Here is an 18,416-nt window from a genome sequence, read left to right as displayed (position 1 = left end):
GATGACATTAAAATGACACATGGACTAAAGGGCCCGGTCCTGCTCCCTTTGAACTCAATGGCAAAACTCCCACAGAATTTAGTGGGGGCAGAACCAAACCCTAATTTAGAAAAACTCCTCTCGTTTAATCAGGACCTTAACCCCTGCAATACAATCCTGGCCGGAACACCGAACAATTTAGTTACTTACAAAATACTCTGTATACCATTCATTCTAACCTTATGGCTACACTGCAATTAAAAACCCGTGGGTGGCCCATGCCAGCTGACTCAGGTTCACAGGGTTCGGGGCTGTTTAATTACAGTGTAGACATTCGGGATTGGGCTGCAGCCCAGGCTCTGGGATTCTCTCACCTTGCAGGGTCCCATAACCCAGGCTGCAACCTGAGCCCAAATGAATACACCGCAATTAAATAGCCCAAACCCCCGAGAGCTCGACTCAGCAGGCATGGGCCAGCCGTGTGTGTCTAATCGGAGTGTAAACATAAGGGGCCTGTCCTTTCTCCACTGTTTGATGGGGAGGTCTTCTCGCTAGCTTTATCAGAGTAACCCTGCTGCTGCCCACCCAGACTGTTGCTTTGTACAGCCAGGAGAAGGCTCTCATTTAAAAAGCTCAAAGTTCATGAACCTAGATTTCCTGTGCAGGAAGTTACACCTCAGGACTGCCTTCTGAACATTTTCCATGGACCTAATCAGAGAATTGCCTCACCTACATTGTCATTTATGTCAGATAAGGGACTTGTTTGCAATATGGATACTCATTTTTCAAGAGTAGATGCATTCCTACAGAAAGTTCAACTCACTGGGCCTGATTCTGCTTTCATTCACCCTGATTTTACAAAATGCAAACGCCATTAACTTGAACCTTCAACAAAATTGCTCTTGATGCATCAGAAGAGAATCAAACCTGCACACAAAGATTGAGTGGTAATTATTTTATGTTATTAGGGAGCTGCAACCGTTGAAATTCCTAGATGTCCAGGAGCATACTGGTGAGAGTTCAAACATTAAGGTCTAGTCTATACCAGAAAAGGTTTGCCAGTGTAGCTATACCCACAAGCCCTTCTACTGTACACACAGCTGGTACTGGCAAAAATGTATCTGGCTTTTGCCAGTATAACTTACATCAGTTCCCTGAGCAAAATAAACTGTACTGGCAAAAACACTTTTATAGGTGTGTCTACACATGGGCTTTTGCCAAGATAAAAAAAAGGTTGCAAAAAAGTCACACCCCTAACCAACATCATTATACTGGCTAAAGTTTCTAGTGTAGACCTGGCCTAAAATTTTCCAGTCCCTGCAGAAAGCCAAACTCTGTGCAGTCATTGGCAATTAATTGTGCAACGCTCAGCAGGAATTCCCGGCCCTGATAAAGTCACTCCAAAATTCAGCCCTGAGGCCAACAGACTGTAATATTTTAATTTCCACCCTTTCCTTAACCTTCCCAGATGAGATTTCTCTTATGTTTAAAGAACAAACTGCCCAACATACTCTGCCTTCAGAAAACCTGAAAATAAGAACGAAATTCCAAATTGATGTATGTGAGTCATCAACACCAAATTTCCAAGTAAGCAGTTAGCTTTAAGAATATCCTGCCAAAAAAAACAAACAAAAACAACCAAACCAAGTAAAATTTAATAAAAAGCATTCTGCAGGTGGCAGCCTCAGCTACAGTCTACACCGTAAAATATAGTGTAACTAGCTCCCCTAACACAACATGGCTGACCTTGTATAGCTAAGAGTCTTTCAGAAGCATATTACTGAGGAGTGTGATTTCATGGACTTTGCAAAGCTGTAGGAGGATTTGTTAACACAATTACAACATTTTCATTTAAACACATTAAACATAAAACCCACTGATCCCACCATGTAGGCTGCTTGATAAATAATTACAGGTATTAGCAACACCTACATAGTTAAAGTTGCCTAATACTTTCCATCATAAGCTCCTGTTTTCAGTTTCTTATAACTCTGCCAAATTTTTAACCATTTGAGTTATTTTCTCTGTTTGCTCTCTGCCTCAGGCTGAATTTTATTTTTAAGTGTCAGCGAAAAGAAGTTAACGGCTTCCAAGAACAACGGGAAAGAGGTAGTTTTGCCAGACACAGAAACTGTTTTAACTATCTCCAAAGAGCTCTAGCACCTCCATGATTTGAAGAGCAGGCATTTGTCTGATGGGGCACAGTCCAAGAAGTCCCCTTTGCAAAGCCACCAAGATTTGCGAGTTAAAAGCCTCTGAAAATCATCATCACTTGCACATGTTCAGTAAAGCTTCTTCTCTCATCATTCCTTCTGCACTGAGCACACCCCCAGACCCCACTGAGCCTCCTGTATGGTGAGCAGAGAGCTAGAGCTCTGGACTGATGGTTGCCACAGCAGCAGCCACTGCTATTCCCTTATCCCTCACTGGAGTAGAGGGAGGCAGGGAATCAGGAAGACCATGAGTTGTAGTATCAGCTGTTCCGCTAACCAGCGTGCACTTCACAGCCCTTATTGAGCCAGGCCTCATAACCCAGCCTTAGACACTATTCATCCATTTTATCCCGGAGAGCTGGGTTCTGTGTGATGTCTGGAGAAACTATCTAAAGACCTTCATGCACGGAAGCTGAATTAAGGTTGCACGGGCAACTTAACTTTTGACATTTACTAACTTTTAAATGCTTGATTTTGTAACCATAATGTTCTTTTAACAGTTTTTTAAAATGTAATTTAAAAAAAATTAAATACAAAACAGCTCCAGAATCTCCACTGCATGCAACTGCACAGGAAGAGAGGTTGTCTTTCAAGCAGGCAAGTCTCAAGTCATAGGTCAAAAACCAAACACCTGAAATTTCACTCAGAAACTGACAGGTAGCTATGATTACGTTCTGGCTCCAGAACGTGTTAATCATATTAGGAACTATTGTTCTGTAACCAGACCTCCCAATCAGGTGTATTTTCTAACACACACAGAACTTATTACATATAAGCAGGGTTGTTCTCTCTTCACCTCATCTTCCTCCTTTACCTACTTAACCCTGACTCTAGCCACAGAAAAAGATTTGCACACTTCCGTCTGATCAGAATCACACAACAGCTCATCTTACAGAGCCCCTGCCCCCATCCCATTCCCCGATCTTTCAGCAGACACACACTGAATGTTCACCTGAGAATTATAAGTAACCTCTCCACCTCCAGGCATTCAGATCAACATTTCCACACCACCATCCGTCAGTCTGAAAAGCAGAAAGACTAAGGACAATCCCAGATCTAGGCCTTGATGGGGCTTCACACGAGTTTGTGCTTACGTTTCTCTTTGCAGGATCAAGGTGAAAGTGTGATCAAAAGGCTGCACTGAAAGTTAACGGTCCTCTGGAAACATCTTCTAGAGAAGATGCGGTGGAGGAAGATGACAAGAATGGTGAAGAAGGTAGCCTTCTCTTCTATAAAGCCTTGGATGGAGGCCAGCAATAGGAACGAAGAACCTAGGAACACAGAGGGCATGTCTGAAACAAAAGATGGTCTGCACACAGAAGTAGCCTGATCCCATCCCTTCTTCTCCCACTTGCTTCCTCAAGGCAATCTTATTCCCAACCCAGTGATCACAACATTGTGGATGCGCCAACAAGGAAATGGATAATAAAAAGCTAGTAAGATAGGTAACTTAACACAATCAAGTTTGCAGTACCTACAGTACTTGAAACCACATATTCAAATCCCATCAAGGACAACTCAGCCCTTTATTTCCACCACTCCTGAGGAACAGAAATGGAAGTTTGCTGCATGTGTCTGCATGGTGGAAAGGAATTTCATCACAATGAAACTTTAATATCTGTGGTAAAGCCTGCTCTACATGAATATTAAAGAGCCTATAGTGCTTTTGTTCATTTGTTTTTAAAGAGGATGGATTTGCCCAAAGGTACCTAGGAACAATTTCTTTTGCACTAAGCTGGATGACTGCTGACCCCTTTCCCCCACATTTAGAGGAGGCTGTATTTCAATGCTGGAGCACACACATAGCTTCCGAAATGCTCTGGGATCCTTTACAACCTTTCACTATAGGCATATGTAAAATATTATTAAATCATGTTAATTTAATATCATGTTCAATTAGAAACAGGGATAAAAAACCAAGAATATTTATCAAATGCATAACACAAAACCAAAAGAGATAGGACAAAAAACAAACAAACACACTTCCAGATAAACCAAGAGGGTATTACAAATAATGGAAGTATAGTACACCAGTACTTGACATTATCCCATAAACAGTAAACTGCACCTCAGCTGAAATAGAAATGTAGCTGTTCCATTTAGCTTAATTTTTCAAGGAGTTACAGGTTACACCCATTCTGCTGGCAAAAATGAGCTGGTTTGGGCAAAACAATGTACTGCAAAACATGGACTATAAATGAGGGAGAACACCATTGCAATAAATATTAAATTACAAATTCTGAAATGCAAATAAGATATTTATCCTCTGAGACCTTGCTAGACGAAAACCACCCCTTATGCTAAATAGACTGACCTGATTCCCCTCTCTCCTATACTGGTGTAACCAAACTGTCTCCAGTGCAGTTACTTCTCCTGTACGCACATGTAGCTGAGACAACAATTAAGGCCTATCCATGAACATACTGAAAAACAAACTCTAAAACTGGACTAGACAAAAGCTAGTATTTGAGATAGGAAGAGGCTGTTTACAAAACCAAAATAAAATGGTAAACGTATTGTTGCTAGTAAGCAATACATTGTTTTAACATGTTATGATACTTATAAATATATGAAGTTTAAATAAGCAGATGACAGAAAGTTCCTTTTCATCTACTGAATGTTTATTATTCTTCACACATTAGCACTTTTCCCCTCTTACGTTATATCTTCTGCCATTTATAATTAATTTTAACAGCTTCTGCAACTTATCCCACAGGTTGTTGCTGTTTCTTTTAAACAGCATGCTGCTGAGAAATTGATTTGTTTGCTCCGTATGCCTACAGAAATCACATTATGAAATATGCATAAATGTCATTTCTTGGGCTGCTTCTGAGGATTAGCAAAGAATAAAAGCTGGCTTTAAAAAACGAGACACACACACACACACACACACACCCAAAGAAAAAGAAAAACTTAAAACTGAATCTCAGTTCAGATTATTGGCAAAAAGAACATTCCATACCTGGGTATCCAACGTGCCCTCAGATACATGGCTCAGATTGCTACCTAACTGGTACCCCAGTGCAGCTGTGTCTCCGTAGCAGCGGAGTTCACAAGGCACACCAAGTATCCTGGGGGTCAGGATGGAACTCTTCACGATAAAGTGGGCCAAGACTGCCACTTCCATCAAGTATCAGGTGAGGACAAAGGGGCATATGTTCCCTGACCCCCCTCTGTCAATGTAGAAGGTTCACATCTGCCAAGTGTTGCAGATCTTGACTCCATAGGAATTGTCTCCTGCCCAAGTATGCAAATCAGTCTGAGGATAGAAAACCCAGGACCAAATCCCTATGAGGCTGCAGAGCCCTACACAAATCCTAAGAGAGAGGGGAGGCCCGCAGATCATTTTCAGCCATGGAACAAACCAGTTCTGTAGCTATCCTGCCTACCGCCAGAACAGGAGCTGTGACATCCCAGTGTTAAACAAGCTAAACAACAGCCAACTAATTCAACTGCAGAGAGAATTTTCTGTCTACAAACCCTCACACACGTTGGAGAGGACAATGGACCCATTCACATTTCCCCCAATTCACAAGGCAACGAGATGCAGGGAAGAGACCCACAAATCTCCCTGACTGAGCCTCCCACATCTGTGTTCCCTCCTGACAAAGGTCACTCCAGCAACCAGGCTGTAACAGTCTCAGCCCTGGTCTACACTACAGAGTTAGGTTGACGTAAGGCAGCTTACATTGACCTAATTATGTCAGCGTACACACTACAGCCTTGCTCCTGGTGATGTAAGTGCCCTATTACACTGACATCATAACTCCATCTCCGTGAGAGGCACAGGGCTTATGTCGGTGTCGCTAGGGCGATCCAGTGTCTGTCTAGTTGTCTCCACGCTGGAGCCATTAAATTGACAAGAAAGCCTCACAGCTCCGGCTTTCACCCCAGGGCAGGTGGGGGGCTCTAGACTCCCAGCTGGGCGGCTGCCCAGGCTCCCCACTCCAAGCCAGGCTTCCCCTAGGCTCCTGGCTCCCCACTCTCAGCTGGGCTGCCTATTCCTATTCCTACTAGACTTGGACTTGAAACCAGTGAAGAGCTCCTCTAGTGTAGAAGCCATGGGCCTATATATTGCTCAGGTTCTGGGCCTAAGGATTTAGGCCTGTTCTTACAGAGGTACTAAAGTAGCAGACACTTTCTGTTATTATTTTACTCCTCCTATCAGAGATCTAATATTTAACTTTTGGTTACTCCACTTTTGCAGACACCTCCAGCTGCTTATGGATATGGAAATCCAAACAGATTACAATGTGTTTACTGTTTTAACTGCATTGTACATGGTATTAATGCATTTTTCAAACAGTCATTGTTTCATACATAGGTATAGATAATTTACAAATATAATAGGATCTATTTCAGTAAAATATCATACACCACACACCGGCGCTTTGCCTTGCACAGCTGTAATCAGGTTGGGAATGCAGATGGAGGAAGACAGGACTGAGATTCTTTAGGTTGTACCATTCCCTTGCAAAGAGCATAATATATCTTAAAATCCACACAGTAGGACAAAGTTATTATAGAATGGACAGGCAGCACCTGCTATATTTAAGCTCGCACAACAGCTCTGGTATAAAATAGAGTGGAACACAATCTGATACAATACAAAATGAACTGTGATACAGGCTAATGGAGTACAATGCTGTGCACGGCAACAGAAAAAGCTTCTCAAAAACTGCAAATTAGTTCCTACTCAATGGGATCAGAGTGAGATCATTCTTTGAGACGAGTCCCATTGACTCAGTTCAAGCAGCAGCATGCTATGCATATGCTTAATAGATGTAATGGTAGACTGAGATGGAAGGTATTTTCCCCATGTATTTTCCATTGCAAAACATATTGAATTACAAGTTCTGAAATGCAAACAAGGTATCTTTTCTCTGAGACCTTGTTAGACACATCACTCTCCCATATTATTACAGAGAGCTGTCAAAATAGCATGATGGGAGAGCTCTTCCATAAGCTTGCAAAAGTATAACTATCATAATATCAACTAAATTCCATTAACATCTACACAGTCATTTTGCATAATAAAAGTAAAGGTTCTTTATTTGTGATCTACTTATTTATGGCCATCTAACTAAGAAGCACTTATTTTTCCCTGATGCCTTTGTTAAAATTATAAGATAATTTGGAGTTGTCATCAGTCATTAATATTTGCAACAAAATGCCTAAGGAAATTTGAGGCGGCTGTGACCTAGGACTATTGACACAGTAATAACTCCTGTAAGCAAACTAACTCAAAGAATAATTATTTTTAATTTATGTCATCATAGAAAGTACTGAAAATGGAAATGCTGGAAATTCTGTGCAATGATTATGAAATTATATTTCTTCGCTTTTTTGCCTGTCTATAAAGTAATCAAGACTATGCAAGGTTTTTCGGGAGGTGAAATTTTTCACAGCCCTGAGCATCATAGCTAGGTCAATTTAATTTTTACGTGTAGACCAGGCCTCAGTGCCCTTGCAATGAAGCAGCCGCTGATCTTGAAATCCTCACTCAGGCTAATCATCCACTGATCACCAGCACCTGCAGGTCCCTGAATCAGAAAGGAACATATAACAGACAGAATGAAGGCAGAGAATGGGAATGGGAGATTTTTCTCCCTTTTAACGAAGATGTACAGTAGTTGATCAGAGTGAAGATGATAAATCCCCTGAACAACAAAGAACCCAGCTCCTCCAGATAGCTATTCCAGCCTTACACAGAAAGAGAAAAAGAGAAATGGAGTGGTTGGCTGTAAAGTTTTTTTAAAGGTTACAGAGCTTTCCCAAAAAAAAGTTGCTCAAAAACCTTGTTGCCATTAACTGGATACAGGTAAGACTACGAGTTTGTCACAGAGGTCATGGATTTCATGACTTTCCGTGACCTCTGTGACTTCTTCAGCGGCCAGTGCGCCTAGCCCGGGGGCCACCTGAGCAGCTCAGGGAGCCTCGGGACCAGTTGCGCTGTCCGCAGCTGGGGCAGTCTCGGGCCACCCTTCCCCCTTCCCCCAGCAGCAGGAGTTTCGGTGTGGGAGGGGATTGAGGCACAGGAGGCAGTGAGGGCTCTGGGCGGTGCTTACCTCGGGGGATTCCCTGGAAGTGGCAACATCCCCTGGCTCCTAGACAGAGGGGCCAGGACGCTCTGCACACTGCCTCCGCCTGCCAGCACAGCCCCCTCAGTTCCCATTGGCCACGGGTCCCAGAGCTGGCACTCGAGGCAGAGACAGAATGCAGAGCTCCCTGGCGACACCTCCGCCTAGGAGCAGAGGGAGGGGGATGTTGCTTCCATGCAGACACAGAGCCAGGTAAGAAGTCTGCCAGCCCTGCCACCCCCCACAGCACCGCCTGCCCCCGATTTAGTTGGGTATATAGTAAAAGTCATGGACAGGTCATGGACCATGAAATTCTGTTTACTGCCTCTGATCTGTCCATGACTTTTACTAAAAATCCCCATGACTAAAACATAGCCTTAATCATGGGAAAGACTCAAGAGGCAGCAAACCCTAAAATGTAACCAAAAAGAGGCCTGGTGATAACATTTATTTTTTGCCACTATAAAAGATTTTTCTGTGTAGCAGTTTACTTTTTTTTTTTTAATTATTACTCCTTGATGGACATGATACTATTAATTTAATTTCAACTTGCATTTCATATTAGTATAATCTACACTAAGTTATCTCTATGGCAGTGATAGCAAAATCACTTTATAGTGAGCTATATCATTTCAGAGTTAATTACATGTATTTTGGCTTTGATAAATGAAAATACCAGACATGATTAACTGAAGGACAATCAATATGATCCAGCTATTAGACATCCTGATGAGCTACCCAGAGTACAGGGACAACTTATGATAATCAACTAATTGAAGAATATGTACTAAAAAAATTTTAGGAAATCCAGACTTCAGCTTTAAAAATACCCTAATAAAACTCAGCAGGAAAAATGCTCTCACAAAACCACGCAGGTCTTGCAGCTTGAGAGACCTTTTTTTTTTTTTTTTTTTTTAAATAAACAGAAATGTTGCTTCATTGGCTTAAAACCAATTACTGTGATAAAACACTGAAAAGCAAAATGAATTTGGCTGGTGAATTCTGAAGAGTGTTTCTTATTTACATCTACCCAAACTCCTTTAATTGTATTTTTCTAATGCCTTCCGATTTCTGGTACTGCCCGAGATTGTTAAATAGTTTCATTTAAAACACTCTATTTATCTTGGTTTAGTCACACACCAGATCAAATTAAGCAGTCAAATACTAGAACAAATTAACCCTTTCCATGTCTTTTGACATGAAACCAATAGAAGGATGCGGGGAGAGGGGGAGGGAAAGCAGTGATGCTGTGTCATCACCAAGCAAATGTCAGTTAGCTTTACATTTCCAAAGAGGTGTGCAAGAGTACATGGAGTAAACAGTACGTACAAAGCTAAAGTGTTACCAAATTTTTGAAAAATATGAATTGCACTCTGGAATTCCATAAATCTATGGTATGTAAGTACTATTAGCATAAATGCAGACAACGGTTAATCTACCTTAACCCTGATTAATGGCTGCAGTTGCCCATTAATACTAGGCATTTTAACTTACTACTGAAATTGATTAGTCAGTTAAGAATTCAATCCTAATGTTCAATAAAATTGCACTTTCTTTGCAAATGCACTATGAAATGAGGTGATGCATTTAACAGCACTCACATATATTACACTGCACGTAGCATAAAGATGAAATGTGCAGTGTAATCGGCACTGCTTGAACTATTTCATACACACCTGTAGTAGTTGTAATGAGTGGTGGGTAGTGGTAGTGCCTAAACACTCAATTCTCTTGGAAATATAAATGTTTCCCTGAACTTCCACAGTACATGTAAATACTGTATAGAACTGAAATCTAGAGTAAACTGGCATGTAACACAGATGTGGGGGTGGAGGGCTGACGGTGAATCTTAGATGAGGGAGTGGGTTGGTACAGAGCAGGGGAAGAGAGACGGGAAAGCCACATGGACAAGGGCAACAGCTATGGTTCACATGGGACCTTTTACTGGAAACTCTGAGTAACTCCATTGCTGCACAGCCATGAAGCTGTACAACAGTGGCCTGGAAATCAACTGCCACTGCATGACTCACTTCCTTGAAGAGGCATAAATGAAGAAGCTCAGCATCTAGATCTCATGGGTCAGAGAGAGCCTAGACACAGCTTTGAGTCAGACATGAGGAAAGGGACCAAGCCTGGCTAGCCACTGGGGAGAGAGTGAGGGGGGAGGCAAAGCCTGACTGGAGCAGGTTGGACTAGAGTGAGCTGACCACGAGCGAAAGTTCAAGGTGATTCATGCCCAGAGGTAGTAAGGGTCTAGGGGTGGGCAGGAAGTGACTGGCAGGGGGTCCTTTTGGAGGGGGTTTTCTGATGCAGACTGAATAACTGACCCCTGACTCTCTCCCAAATGCAGACCTGCACTTTTTCCTTTTTCTAAAATCTCTAATTTATTAAAGAATTGTCCTAGGGCAAAATATAGAAACCACCCTCATCTCATCCCATCAAAAACCAAAACCACAAACCAAAACCTCTTGTTGAGGAAAATGTCAGTTTACTGTAACACTTTTTTTTCTTAAAACATAATCAGAAGTTACAATATTTCACATGACATTATAGTGGTATTGTACTGCTCAGAGCACAGTAGTTACAGGTCTGTTTAAGTTTCCATTATAACCCTCTCTTTCCAAGAGGGCAATTGCACCATGGATGCTTACAATACTCTTTACACGCAAACACTAAGCCCAGGGCTGGACTCAAGGTTGGTGATTCTCCAGGGTACACATGCAAAAGGTGGCATTTCTGGAGTTAGAGGTGAATATTTACAGTCAAAGGTTGGGATGAGAGGCAAGTGCCACCTCACTCAGGCTTGGCTGACAATCTGAGACAACAGGAATGAGGGTTGGCTTTTTTTCCAATCCTCAGATGTTAAATGAGTCTTTGAAAACACGACAGCAAAATCCTTCATCATAAGGGAAATACACTTTAAAAACTGCCATAAATTAATCTTATATGAAGGAGTGTCTAAATAGAAAAAGACTATGCAGGTCCTCTCGGGGCACAGTTTACCAAGGGCCTGCCTTGCTAGCCCCTAAAGCAATCAACACATTACATCTTTTAGGTCATAGCCAAGTCATGCAAATGCAAAAAGGACACCGTGAAAGAGCTGGCCTTTCAGCTTCAAGCAGCAAAGACTCATGCTTTTAGATACAGAGATCCTGCGTTCAAACCTAACAGCTGACCTACAATGGATGTTATTACAGCAGCATTTTGCTGCTTGCTATTCTATAACAAAGTAGCTTTTATGTCCTTAAGGGCATGATCCAGCAACTCTCTGCACCCAGGACTCTCAATGGACTTAAACAGTAGGTTCTGCCTATGCAAGGAATGCAGGACTGGACCCTAAAACAAGACACTGGTAGGTATTTTGTTGATATTTTTAAGCACGTGGATAAGGCGTGAAGATTGTAGTAAAGAAGCTAGGATGACCCCTCTGTGATAGCAATGCTCATTTAAGATATTCCAAAGTTAGGCCTTATGGTGCTCCTTGTGATTTTCAAAACTCTGTATCTAATTGACTTAGTCACAGGAATTACAGGCTACAGAATAAAGATCGTTTTAAATTCTATGCAGTGCTTCCATATTCTCATGAATGTTCACGATTGCTTTCCTGTGAGCCACATCACCATCATTTACAGATTACTGCGTAAAACAACAGCAGTTCACAAAGCTCCCTGGTTATCTCTTAACAGGGTGGTCCACGTAAGTGGATCCAGGTCCCAGAAGTGTTATAGGGACCAGGGACATTTACAATCCCTGCTCTGCTCTCTACTTACTTCTGAAATCTCCGTACTAAATCTGAGGCTGAAAAAAGATTTCACGTTAAAAGGTAACTTACAAAAAAATTTCCCTATGTGCCTTTTTAGTTGTTTCATTATGGCCTTATAAAAGGCCTGAATATCTTTCACCCCTTCAAAGTTATTCTTCTCCTGATTATTTTCGCGTTGAAATACCAGGTCTTCTTGAGGAAAACAGAATGGAGTGATGGACAGGGCACTAGCCAGAGGTGCCTGAATTCCATACTCAGCACTGCCACTGACCTGCTGTGCGACCCAGAACAAGTCATTTCATTTCCCTCACCCTCTCCCCACCCCCTATAAAATGCGGATAATGATACTTCCTTTCCTTTGTAAAATGCTTGGAGATTTACAAATGAAAAGCACCTATACGCATTATTAAATTATTATCCTTGTTATCCTATTTCATAAACTCCTGACAAACATACATTCGGGAGAAAAGTTCTCTTTGAGTTTGCCTAGATTAGTAGAGGGGTCAAGGTTAGCTACCACATTAAAGTCGGCCCTAAAGCTAATCTGCATCTAACCTGAGAGAAAGATCTTGGTTAGGTTGGGGTCAGCCAACACATGTTATCTAATGCCTAATCTCACCCTCATCTCTTAATTTAGACAAACCCTGTGTTAGATCTGAACACCCTGGCCCTTCAGCTAAGGTCTTGGAAAGCTCCCATTCCAGTTCTCTGGTTCTCCAGCAAAGATAGAGGAGACAAGAACTAATACTCCTGATATATCTAAGGTGAGAGACAAATAGGAACAAATCTTTCATGGCTGTCTTTACACACCCCAAAGACCAGGTCACCTCTGTAAAACCCATCCTCTCACAGCCCATGCTACTGCCAGGCTGCATGTCCCTCACATCACTATACCTTGCGGAGTCGATTCTTCTCTAGTGGGCACTCGGCCTCTTTAACTGACAGGCGGCCCTGGCGCCTGTTGAGTGGATTCAGTATATTGAAACAGTGAGACTGGAAGATTAATGCCAGCAGGGGCAGAACACTTAGAGCTCTGTTATGTTGGGTAGACGGGTGGATTCGTTCTCTTCTTTGTATCTCCTTTGAGCCATATCCCCACCTGTCCAACACTGCAGATTTCAGAAGGAGTGAGTCAAGGCTCCCTGGGGCTCACCCCCGCCCTCCTTATGTGTTACTGATGGCAGCAAAGGGACCTTATAAACCAGTGACTAAGTAAAACATTTCAAAGGGAGAATAAATCACCTGTTATTATATTGCTGGAAAAAATATTACCAAAAGGAGCCAAAGGAAACTCAAGCACATCACCCGCCCCAAGAGTATTAAGCTTTTCAGAGTAAATTCGCAGCTATATAGGCAGGACATTCTTTCCAGATTTCATGTCATTGTGCCTATGGTACTTGCTTGTTTTTAAATCAACTGGGTGCTTCAAACTATAGACATAGATGGTGTGTGTGTGACAACACTCGTTCTCCTAAGCATTTATTTGGCAGGCAGTATGGAAAAAGTTGGCATCCCAAGGGTTAAACTGACAACTCAAAGTGAAATTAACTCCTCCTGATTTGCAAGGTTACAACAAATATGCACATATTTTTTTAAAAGAGGTAGGAAGACACTAGCCAGAGTGTCGTGTTACAGACTTCAATGCCAGAGACATCCAGGTTAGAACATGACCTTTGAAATCTGCATCTCTGGCCAGCACAAGTGAATCACACAGCAGGAGTGGGAGTGATTGGCCTGTCTTTCTGCAGATCCTTTTGTTCTACTGATGTCCACTTTCTCAGAGTCTGACTACAGATGTTCACATGACGACAGAGAGGGGAACTGATCACAGAACGCAATGATGCCAGAGGTCCTTGATCGCTTTTATTCTAGCGATTCTGTGCATCCATATAACATAGCCCATTTAAGTCCCTATTGTTCTTAATTAAGCCTTACTCGGCTGGAGCTTAATCCTGCCTCCAGCACTGAATACTTTGATAATAAGGATTTGAGGGAGCAAAATGACTCCATAGCTCAACTCAAGCCCCTCATAAGTTTGAGGCAGGCGACGAAGCACTTAAAAAATAAAAATAACGGGAGCATGTGAGGCTAGAGCCTAAAACAGCTGCAGTCCTGGGGCTCTTCCTGGCTCCATTTTGGCTCTGTCACCACGGTTCAAACTGCACAATACACACATGTTCAAATGAACTAGTCTGTGTATTTCCAAGCACGTTGCCTGTGTTCATATGGTCTACTGCACACATGTAATAATTACCATGATACTTAGCACTAATACAGTGCTATCGTCTGCAAAGCTCTTTACAACCATTAATGTAGGTCAGGCTACCCCAGAAGTAGTAACACATGGGGAAAATGACTATTTTTAAAAGTGGAGTATATTTTCGTCATAACAGCTACATATATTTTCCAAAGGTGCAGTTTGATTTCATTCATTATTCATCAGAAACAATAAGTATGAATGTGCTTTTTAAGAAATTCTCCCTTATTCAGCAAAAAAAATGAGAAGAGGTGGTTATTCACCCATAACTGGAAGTTCTTCGAGATGTGTGGTCCCTATTTGTATTCCAAATGCAGGTGTTCATGCACGCCATGCGCCATAAGTTTTCAGCAGCCGTGTCCATTGACCTACGCAGCCCTCCTACATCACCATGTGCTCCAGGCAAGGTTAGAAGAGGCATGCGAGGTGACGCGACCTCAGTCTCCTTCTACCCAGTCTCCCTCCTACCACTGCATGTAGCGAGTCCTCAGCAGAGGGGACAGTGGGCAGGTACCGGAATACAAATAGGGACCACACACAGGGGTGCTGGAACAATTTGTATAGTGGGGATGCTGACAGCCATTGAACCAAACTGTAAACCCTGTATATATGATGGAAACCACTTCAAGCCAGGGGGGTGCAGCAGCACTCCCAACACCCTTAGTTCAAACACCTATGACTACACATTTCAAAGAACCTCCAGTTATAGGGGAGTAACCTCCTTTTCTTCGTCGAGTGATGGTCCCTATATGTATTCCAAATGCAGGTGACTAGGGACAAGCGATCAGCTTGGAGGTGGGTGCGAGGACATGATAGGTAAGGCCTGCTTTAGGACTGCCCGCCCCATGGCCGTCTCAGTGAGGGACAGAGCCATCAGGAGCCATCATCCAGGTAGGGGAATACAACGTGTCCCAGCCATCGGAGGTGGGCTGCCTCAACCGCAAAGACCTTGGTGAAGACCCTGGGAGCTGTCACATTTCCAGGACCCTGAATTAGCAGTGGCTGTTGTCAACACGGAAATGAATGAATTTGCGGTGGCCAGGTGGATGTCGATATGGAAGTATGTGTCTTGCGTGTCAAGGGTTGTGAGCCACGCCCACTGGGAAACAGAGGGAATGATGGATACGAGTATCACCATATGAAACTTGGTCTTTCTGATGAAGGTATTGAGCATGCGGAGATCGAGGACTCCGCCCTTCTTCGGGATGAGGATGTACGGGGAGTAGAAGCCCTTGCTGATGAAGGGAGCAGGCACAGGTTCAATTGCCTCTTTCGTGAGGAGGGTGTCTGCCTCATGTTGAAGGAGGGTGTGGGGGGCAAGGCACGGCAGAGGGGGGACTCTGTGGGAAGGGAAGGAACTATCGAGTAGTTGTGTTGTATGATCTCTGGTACCCAGCGATCTGTGGTGCTCTTGCCCGAATGGGGGGTGAAGAGGGCAAGACAGCCCCCAAAACGTGGTATGCAGGGCCGCAGGCAGTGACGCTGGGGGTTCGCAGCTCTCGACCACTGTCTCAAAATCGTGCCTTTTATTGGTGCCACGGCATGGCAGTGGAAATGGCGGTGGTCAATAGTTGTGGGTGCTGGAATTGGGGGCACCAACAGGCCAGCTCCCCATAACTGGTGTACGTGAGTTAGTACAGCGGGTAAGGGCGTGGGCAGAACGGTGGTTTAGGTTGCCAGTGGCGGGGGGGGAGGGGGTAGACTGTAAATCCTGAGAAACTGGAGGGTCAACCTCAAGTCTTTTAGATAGTGCAGGGTGCCGTCCGTTTTAGCGGAGAATAACTTGTCCTCATCGAAGGGGAGGTCCTGGTGGATTGGACCTCCATGGGAAAACCAGATAATTGGAGCCACGCTTCCCACCTCATCACCACTCCCATGGCCAGGGAACAGGAGGACGTGTCCGCTACATCCACTGTAGCTTGGAAGCTGGCATTGGTCCATCGGGGACTGGAAACGTTGACGCTTTTCCTGTGGGATGTCCTCCAAGAACTCTGCCAGCTTGGCATAATTATTAAACTTGTACTTCGCCAGCAGGGCTTGGTAGTTTGAAATGCAGAATTGCAGGGCTGCTGAGAAGTACAGTTTTGTGGCCCATGAGGTCCATGTTTTACTACCTTATCTGGAGGTAGAGTAGTGCTGGTGTGCCCATGCCGTGGCCATGTGCACTACCAGCAAGGTCTGATGGGGGAGGGAAGGAAAACAGAAAGTCAGCCCCCGTAGCTGGCATAAAGTACCTGCCTTCTGCCCTCTTGGGTGTTGGTGCGCAGGATGCCAGCATGCACCATGCTGCCCGGGTGGGTTGTAAGTTGGTCTCATTAATAGGCAGAGATACATGAGCTGGTCCAGCAGAAGAATGTCCAGCAGTTGGTGATGCTGGTCCTGGACCTCCTCCAGAGGGATGCCCAAGTCAAAAGCCACTCTCTGCAGCAACTCCTGGTACTGATAATGATCATCAGGAGACAAGAGGATCAGGGGGATAAGGGCCTCGTCCAGAAAGGAGGCTGCTGCTGTTGGGACTAGTTGTACCAGTGGTGCTGGGTTGAGCTCTGGGTCCAAGCCAACCGATTCCGCCAGAGGGGCTCAGATGGGATGGTGTGATGCCACCAATGGTGGGTACAACCAATGATAAGGATCACAGGGCCATTACTGCCATGAGGTCAGATCCTGATGGTACTGCGGGCCCCAAGGATGTGGATACCACCGTAGTGGGACCAGACTGTAGTACATCTGGTGAGACGGATGCTCAGAAGTCCGAACCATGCTGGGAGCCCAGGAAAAAGGATGGTTCTGCCACCAAGAAGCCCTCCAAGTCCGAAGAGGCCTCCGGAAGTGGTGGAGCCATCGGTGTGGGTGGTGCCATGACCAGTGGAGGTGGATCTCAACTGAGGAGGAACAACACATCCACTGATGTAGGAGGCTGAGGAGCTGAGAGAAGTAGCAAGGGTGGGTATGGAAGTTCTAGGTGGGTGGCAGGGACCAGCATTTCCATCCATCCCAGTGTCCAGGAGACATCCTGTTGTCCACCAAACCAAGGAGGGGTGCTTGGAACAGAGCCCGGAAAATCCTGCTGCGGCTAAGGGGCTCACGCCAGTGGGCTATCGTGTCCCTGGGTCATCACGGAGACCATCAGTGCCAGTGGGTCTCTCTGCCATCTAGCCTTGCCCTGTTTTGGAGGAGGGTGAGTCATTGTGCAACATCTCGACCGACTGGGCCGAACTCGGGGAGGGAACACAGTGCACCACAGAGGTCCATGACGGGGACCTGCTGCAGTGTTCATAAGAGCACTTTTGGCTCTCCTTCACCACTTTCTCACATCTTAGCAGAGCCGAAGGTTCCGGGGGGATGTCAAGGGCGGAGCACTCACCGCCAGCGAAGGGCAGTGCAGCTGCGGAACCAACAGTCCACAATCGGACTTCACACGAGGCTGGAGTGCCACCTCCAGGAGGCACTTGTGGAGGCACAGGAGGCAGGCTTCATGGGTCCTCAAAGGAAAGGACTTGGAAATGTCACAGCATGCTGCAAGGTGCACCTCGCCCAGGCAATAAAGACAATGAGTGTGCTCGTCACTTACAGAAAGCGATCAAGGACATGAGGAGCAATTTTTAAACCTTGGACCACGGGCCATAATCCCCCAACTCGGTCAGGGGAGGCCCCTTACAGGGCTACTATTTATAATAACTGACTAACTATTTACAGGTTTACTATGATGAAAAAGCAGACTAACTAACTATGTACAATGGACAATTGTTCTCATAAGAACATAAGAAAGGCCGTACCGGGTCAGACCAAAGGTCCATCTAGCCCAGTATCTGTCTACCGACAGTGGCCAATGCCAGGTGCCCCTGAGGGAGTGAACCTAACAGGCAATGATCAAGTGATCTCTCTCCTGCCATCCATCTCCATCCTCTGACGAACAGAGGCTAGGGACACCATTCTTACCCATTCTGGCTAATAGCCATTTATGGACTTAGCCACCATGAATTTATCCAGTCCCCTTTTAAACATTGTTATAGTCCTAGCCTTCACAACCTCCTCAGGTAAGGAGTTCCACAAGTTGACTGTGCGCTGCGTGAAGAACTTCCTTTTATTTGTTTTAAACCTGATGCCTATTAATTTCATTTGGT

The 18,416-nt window shown here is 44.3% G+C and overlaps 1 protein-coding gene across 2 annotated transcripts in view; it reads right to left on the bottom strand.

The window, feature by feature from the left end:
- Positions 1–18,416, bottom strand: part of CTBP2 (C-terminal binding protein 2) — a 231,923-nt gene that overhangs the window by 173,440 nt on the left and 40,067 nt on the right. For both annotated transcript variants that reach the window (XM_045025959.1, XM_045025961.1), the window contains exon 2: positions 3,287–3,463. The gene's annotated coding sequence lies outside the window, so the exon portion shown is untranslated. The remainder of the gene's footprint in view (positions 1–3,286; positions 3,464–18,416) is intronic.

The sequence above is a fragment of the Mauremys mutica genome, chromosome 7, assembly GCF_020497125.1.
Source record: "Mauremys mutica isolate MM-2020 ecotype Southern chromosome 7, ASM2049712v1, whole genome shotgun sequence".
NCBI classification, from domain to species: domain Eukaryota; kingdom Metazoa; phylum Chordata; order Testudines; family Geoemydidae; genus Mauremys; species Mauremys mutica.
Note: the sequence above shows the minus strand (reverse complement) of the source record. Positions and strands in the feature narration are given on the sequence as shown.